This window comes from Hylobates moloch, unplaced genomic scaffold, assembly GCF_009828535.3.
Source record: "Hylobates moloch isolate HMO894 unplaced genomic scaffold, HMol_V3 SCAFFOLD_12, whole genome shotgun sequence".
Lineage (NCBI taxonomy): Eukaryota > Metazoa > Chordata > Mammalia > Primates > Hylobatidae > Hylobates > Hylobates moloch.
In genome coordinates, this window is record NW_026652287.1 from 104409551 (window position 1) to 104417171 (window position 7621).

Below are 7621 nucleotides of genomic sequence, written 5' to 3' on the forward strand. Positions count from 1 at the left end.
AGCTGACCATTTTTTACTTTATAAGCTTGTATTTTAAAAAACTTTTTGACTATTTTGTAATAATGTTTTGCTTAAAACATTGTACAGCTGTACAAAAATATTTTCCATATCCTAACTTCTTAAATTTTTTTTGTTAAAAACTAAGATACACACATTCGTCTAGGCCGGCACAGGATCAGGATAATGTCATTGTCTTCCACCTTCACATCCTGTTCCAGGTCTTCTGGGACAGTAACACACATGGAGCTGTCATCTAAAATAACAATGTCTTTTTCTGGAATACCTCCTGAAGGACCCGCCCGAAGCTGTGTTACAGTTTGTGTTTGTGTGTATATACACCTGTATATTTATAGACATACACACAACTCCATATATACTCGACTGTTGGAGAACACCTAATGATAAAAAGTGTAGTATACTAAGAACATAAGCTAGTAACTCGTTTATTAATTTTTATCTACTGTACATTATTGTATATGTTATACTTCTATATGACTAGCAGCACAATAGGTTTGTTTATACCAGCATCACCATGAACATGTGATTAAGATATTGCCTTACCACTGCTATCATGTCATTAGGCAATAAGCATTTTTCAGCTTCATTGTAATTTTATGGAACCACTGTCATGCATGTGGCCCGTTGTTGACTGAAAAGTGTGGTGCATGATTATATTTGTATATGCCACTTTTCCTTTCATTAGTGGACATTTGGGTTGTTTCCACTCAGCTGTTGTTAATAGCAGATCAGTGTGAATGTACAAATGTTTGTTTGAGGCTGTGCTTTACATTCCTTTTGAGGATTTACTCAGAAGTAGAATTGGTGCTTCCTATGTTTTTTGTTTTTTTTGTTTGTTTGTTTGTTTGTTTTTTGAGACAGGAGTCTCGCTCTGTCACCAGGCTGGAGTACAGTGGCCTGATCTCAGCCCACTGCAACCTCTGCCTCCCGGGTTCAAGCAGTTCTCCTGCCTCAGCCTCCCAAGTAGCTGGGACTACAAGCATGCACCACCACGCCCAGATAATTTTTGTATGTTTAGTTGAGACGGGGTTTCACCATGTTGGCAAGGATGGTCTCAATCTCGACCTCATGATCCACTCACCCGGCCCCCTATATTCATTTAAAAAATATTTTTAATTTTTTAAATTTCTGCCTCACAATGTTCTCATCCTATGTTAATTCTATTTTAAAATTTTTGAGGACTCCTTTTTATAGCAGCTGCATCATTTTTTAATTTAACTTTATTAATTTTTTTTTAGTAGTAGTTTTACTGGGTTGAGTTTTTTTTTTTTCTTTAGGGTTATTTGGTTTTGAGATGTAGGAGTTTTTTAGTATATGTGGGGACTTCAGAAAGTTGTAGAAACATGAAAGTAAAGGATACAAAAAGAAAACATAAGTTTTATTTCTCAACAGAAGCTCCATCAAGTTCAAGACAATTTTATAAGTGATGATACCAGGCATTTAGTCCATCCCTAAAGAAGTGAAGTTCCTGGGAATTTAACCTTGTGTATGCAGTCTTTTTTGATACTAACTAAAGAAAAATGGGTGCCCTTTAAAGATTTTTTTAAAGTAGGAAACGAAGTCAGAAGGAGCCAAATCAGGACTGTAAGGTGGATGCCTTAGGATTCTCAGAATTCTCATAAAGTTGCAGTTATTTGATGAGAGGAATGAGCAGGAGCGTTGTAGTAAAGGACTCCTGGTGAAGCTTTCCCGGGAGTTTTCTGCTAAAGCTTTAGCTAACTTTCTCAAAACACTCTCATAGCAGGTGCGGTGGCTCACGTCTGTAATCCCAGCACTTTGGGAGGCCAAGTCGGGCGGGTCACCTGAGCTCAGGAGTTTGAGACCAGCCTGACCAACATGGAGAAACCCCGCTCTCTACTAAAAAATACAAAAATTAGCCGGGCGTGGTGAAGCATGCCTGTAATCCCAGCTATGCGGGAGGCTGAGGCAGGAGAATTGCTTGAACCCAGGAGGCGGAGGTGGCAGTGAGCCCAGATCACGCCATTGCACTCCAGCCTGGGCAATAAGAGTGAAACTCCATCTCAAATAACAATAATAAAGCCATGTTTCAAGTGTACAATTCTTCAGAGAAATGCTTCAGCATCTTGATCCTACTTGTTTAACATTTACATTGAAGGTTCTGCTCTTGTCTGCAGCTGATCTGGATTCAGTGGTTTTGGCACCCATTGAGTGGAAAGTTTGCACAACTTTAATTTTTCAGTCAGAATTGTGTAAGCTGAACCAATTCAGATGTCTGTGGTGTCAGTTACTGTTTCCGCTGTTAATCATCAGTCTTCTTCAATTAGGTCATGAGCAAGATGAATTTCTTCCTCGCAAATTGATATTAGTGGTTTGCAATTGTGGGCTGCATGGTCAACATCATCTCATCTCTTCTTAAAACGTTATCAGGCCGGGCGCGGTGGCTCACGCCTGTAATCCCAGCACTTTGGGAGGCCAAGGCGGGCAGATCACGAGGTCAGGAGATCGAGACCATCCTGGCTAACACAGTGAAACCCCGTCTCTACTAAAAATACAAAAAATCAGCCGGGTGTGGTGGTGGGCACCTGTACTTCCAGCTACTCCGGAGGCTGAGGCAGTAGAATGGCGTGAACCCGGGAGGCAGAGCTTGCAGTGAGTGGAGATCGTGCCACTGCACTCCAGCATGGGCGACAGAGAGAGACTCCGTCTAAAAAAAAAGAAAACAGGTTATCAATTTGTAAACTCTGATTTCTCTGGGGCATTGTGCCCATAAACAATTTTTTTTGAGACGGAGTCTCGCTGTCGTCTAGGCTGGAGTGCAGTGGCGCGATCTCAGATCACTGCAACCTCCATCTCCTGGGTTCGAGCGATTCTTCTGCCTCAGCCTCCTGTGTAGCTGGGATTACAGGCATGAGCCACCACGCCCGGCTAATTTGTGTATTTTTAGTAGTGATGGGGCTTCACCATGTCGGTCAGAATGGTCTTGAACTCCTGACCTTGTGATCCGCCCAAACTCGGCCTCCCAAAGTGCTGGGAGTACAGGCTCGAGCCACCGCACCCGGCCGGTTTTACCATTTTTAGAGCCAAGCTCCGCCATATATTTGATATTTGTTCTTTCTTCAACTTTAGCTGAATTCACATTCCTCTGATAGAAGGTGTTTTCAAACTGATGCCGTTCTTAGTGCCTCAAACTAGATGCTGTTCATACTTGTTATAACAAGTTATTACAAGTTTACTTTGGTGTAAAAAATTGAAATCCATACATAATTTTTTCTTTTTTTTGTTTTTGACAGTCTCTCGCTAGGTTGGAGTGCAGTGGCATGATCTCGGCTCATTGCAACCTCTGCCTCCTGGGTTCCAGAATTCTCCTGCCTCAGCCTCTCGAGTAGCTTGGATTACAGGTGCCCACGATCACGCCCAGCTAATTTTTGTATTTTTAGTAGAGATGGGTTTTTGCTCTGTTGGCCAGGCTGGTCTCGAACTCCTGACCTCAGGTGATCCACCTGCCTGGGCTTCCCAAAGTGCTGTGATTACAGGCTTAAGCCACCACCCCTGGCCGGTTTTTTCATAATACACATTTTTTTCTCATTTTTCATGAAACTTTTGAAGACCCCTCATATTCTAGATATTCCTTCTCAGATATGTGGTTTTCAAATACTTTCTCCCATTGAGTCTTTTTCCTTTTCACTCTGTCCATTATGTCCTTTTTTACATAGGAATTTTGAATTTAAAGGGAGTCTAATATATCTGTTTTATAAATCTTTGATGCATTTGAGTTCATTTTAGCAACTTAATTCTTTTGCGTGTGGATATCCAGTTTTTTTTTTTTAACATCAAAAGAATAATGTTTTTGCCTAGCATTAAGGCCCTTGGTAGAGGCTTGTCAGTTCCAATTTTGGAGCAGCTGATTAAGTCCACACTCCTAAGTACTTTCCTTATCAGGCTCTCAAACTCTGGGCCACAATATGTAAGACCCAATCACCCCAGGATCAGGAATCAGATATCTAGGGACAGCTTCTGTGCCCAGGAGCTTGTAAAATTATCCACACTGGTCAATGCACAGGGATCCCTAAAAACCTAGCTAACCCCAATTTACATGGCACACACAAGCTGCCCCCTACAGCTCCAGCTTGCTGTTATCTTGGGTTCCCTCATAACTGTTGCAGCCCTGCCTATGTCCTTAGGTTTCAAGCTGTAAGTAGCAAAGTGGTCTACATTTTATGATTATCATTGCGACATGTCCTGACATCAGAAAAACACCTTTGTATGTTACTACTATACAACCAACAGAATATTATGAATGCAGCAAATGTTAGAAAGTCTTCAACCTAACTTCACTGAGCAAGAGTAAGTTCATCCTGGAGAAAGTCCTTAGGAATGCAGGCAATATACTTTTTTCCTTTGTCAACAGGTCAAAAATAGCAAAGCTCTATCAAGCTTGTCCTACCCACCCTATTTTTTTGTTGCTTTGTTTTGTTTTAGGCTTTTAGCCTGAAGCCATGGTTTTGTTTCTGTCTCTAGTGGTAGGTGGACAAGAGGAATGAGATGAGAAAGGGGCTTTACTGGCTCAGCTGGAAACAAACTAAGAACCCATGACTGTATTCTTTCCCTTGGACAACCCTGTGTTAGCTTGTTGAGGGAGATCTCAGCCTGAAATTAAGTCTCACATCCAAACGTCCACGCAAGGGAGATTTGTTGTAATTGTCAGATATATGGGAAGTTTTTGTGAAGGATGTTGCACTTTCTGACCTGCCTGGGGCCTTTCCACAGTTAAGTTGCTGAAAGTGTGCATTACAGAGGACTCCTGCTATTAGTTGGCATGGTGCCACAATGTGCATCACCTTAGTCACCTTAGAGAGTGATGAGGTCTGGAATTCTGGTTAAATGTTTTTAAAATATGGAGGGGCAGTGCATAGATTGCTGTGTTCTCTACCTTTATCTGGAATATTCAGTCATTTGTTCCCTTTGGGGGCCTCATTCCCATTCCCCTGACTGGTTTGGGTGTGGACATCACCCAGCTTTGGACAGAGAACACACACCAACTTCAGCTGGCAGCTTGTAGAGATTTCCTTTCTTCAGAGGTATTATTAGTTGTCTGATACTGATAATGTTGATGATAAATTTTCTACCTTCCAAGCTTCCCAACCCAGTCGATTTCCACCTAAGCATTGCTGTTTTCTTCTGATGATAAAGGTAATATTGTTTAAGCTACATTTACTCTTGGGGTTCTCTTCACTGTGTGCTGCAGGCTGAGAACAAAATCAAGCTTTGCCAGAATGAAAAATTGAATGGTTTTTGGGGCCTTCAACTTTTGTGCTCTTGAAGAAATAAGAAGACAAACTAGTTTTCAATCTACATCAGGCCCAATTTACATTGCTGCGGGAGTTCCTGGGAAAGTGATGGACTTCTATCCAAAATCTCACCCTGAATTTGATTATTGGTAGTTCCACAGTCAGCTTGAGGGTTGTTGGTTTGACAATTGTCAGAGCATGTTGCAGCTGTATGAGTTGGGTATCTGTACATATGGATGTCCCATATTCTCCAGCATTGCGTAGGAATAGCTGGCTTCTAGATCCTGCCTCAGGAACTATATGTCCTGAATTAAAAAATCAGGTATGTTATATCCCTAGGGGATGCCAGACATACAACAACAGTGCATTAGTCCATTTTCCATTGCTTACAACAAAATACCTTAAACTGGGTAATTTGTAGAGAAAATAAATTTCTTACTGTTGTTTTGTTGTGCTATTTTTTGGTTTACTTTGTTTTTAGAGACAGTATCTCACTCTGTCCCCTAAGCTGGAGTGCAGTGGCATGATCATAGCTCACTGCCACCTGGAATCCCTGGGCTCAAGTGATCCTCCTGCCTCAGCCTCTCAAGTAGCTGGGACTACAGGTGAGCACCATCACACTTGGCTACTGTTATTATTATTTTGACAAGATTTAATGTAGAAAGTATAGCACCTGTTATCTACCAGGAATAGATGAGGATGATCAGGTACATTTATGTTTGAATCTGAGCGTTTAAGTGTATGGGAAGATATTAGACACTACCTTTCCTCATAAGACACTCAGTGATCTGAATTGAGGAACTTCTAGTTTTTGCTCTCCCACTTCTTGGAAACCCCTGTCTACTTTCCTATGTATTTGACTACTTGAGGTAGCTTATACAAGTAGAATCATACAAATGTATTGTTTTGTGACTAGCTTACTTCACTTACAATAAGTCCTCAAGCTCTTCCATGTTGTTGCGTGTGTCAAAATTTCCTTCCTTGCTAAGGCTGAATAATATTCCATTGTATATATATTTTCTTTATCCAGTCATTCATCAATGAATACTTTTTTTTTTTTGTGGTAGAGTTTCGCTCTTGTTCCCCAGGCTGGAGTGCAATGGCGATCTCAGCTCACTGAAACCTCCACCTCCTGGGTTCAAGCGATTCTCCTGCCTTAGCCTCCTGAGTAGCTGGGATTACAGGTGCCCACCACCACGTCTGGCTAATTTTTTGTATTTTTAGTAGAGATGGGGTTTCGCCATATTGGCCAGGCTGGTCTCGAACTCCTGACCTCAAGTGATCTGCCTGCCTTGGCCTCCCAAAGTACTGGGATTACAGGCGTGAGCCACTGCACCCAGCCACATCAATGAACACTTTGATTGTCTCCACATTCTGGCTACTGTGAACATGGGTGTGGAACTATCTTCATGAAGCCCTACTTTAATTTCTTTTTGTATTTACTCAGAAGTAAAATTGCTGGATCACATATAATTCTATTTTAAAATTTTTTCTTATTTTTAAATTATCTTTTGGAGACAGGGTATTGCTCTGTACCCAGGCTGGAGTAAGCGGCACAGTCACAGCTCACTGCATCCTTGACATCCTGGGCTCAAGAGATCCTCCTGCCTCAGATTTCCAAGTAGCTAGGACTAAAAGTGTGCACCACCATGCCTGGTGAATTTTTTTTATTTTTTATTTTTTGAGGCAGGTCTTCCTCTGGCACTCAGGCTGGAGTGGTGCAGTGGTGTAATCTCAGCTTACCACAGTCCAATACCAGGTTCAAGTGATCCTCCCACCTCAGCCTCCTGAGTAGCTGAGACCACAGGTGCACAGCCACCATAGTGGCTGCATCATTTTACATTCTTTTTTTTTTTTTTTTTTTGAGATGGAGTCTCGCTCTGTCCCCCAGGCTGGAGTGCAGTGGCATGATCTCTGCTCACTGCAAGCTCCGCCTCCTGGGTTCACACCATTCTCCTGCCTCAGCCTCCCGAGTAGCTGGGACTACAGGCGCCCGCCACTATGCCCGGCTAATTTTTTATATTTTTAGTAGAGACAGGGTTTCACCATGTTAGCCAGGATGGTCTCAATCTCCTGACCTTGTGATGCACCTGCCTCGGCCTCCCAAAGTGCTGAGATTACAGGCGTGAGCCACCGCATTTTACATTCTTATCAAAAGGCACATGTTTCTAATTTTTCCACATCCTTGACAACACTTGTTGTCTTCTTCTGTTTCTTTTAATTGTAGCTACTCTGTTCGAATGGATTTTGATTGAAAACATTTGAAGTATGGCTTCTAGGAGACTTGATCTTAATTTCCTAGCCTTTTTGACCTATAGTTTTATTGTGGTTTATTGTGGAAAAAGGTGCCCTGT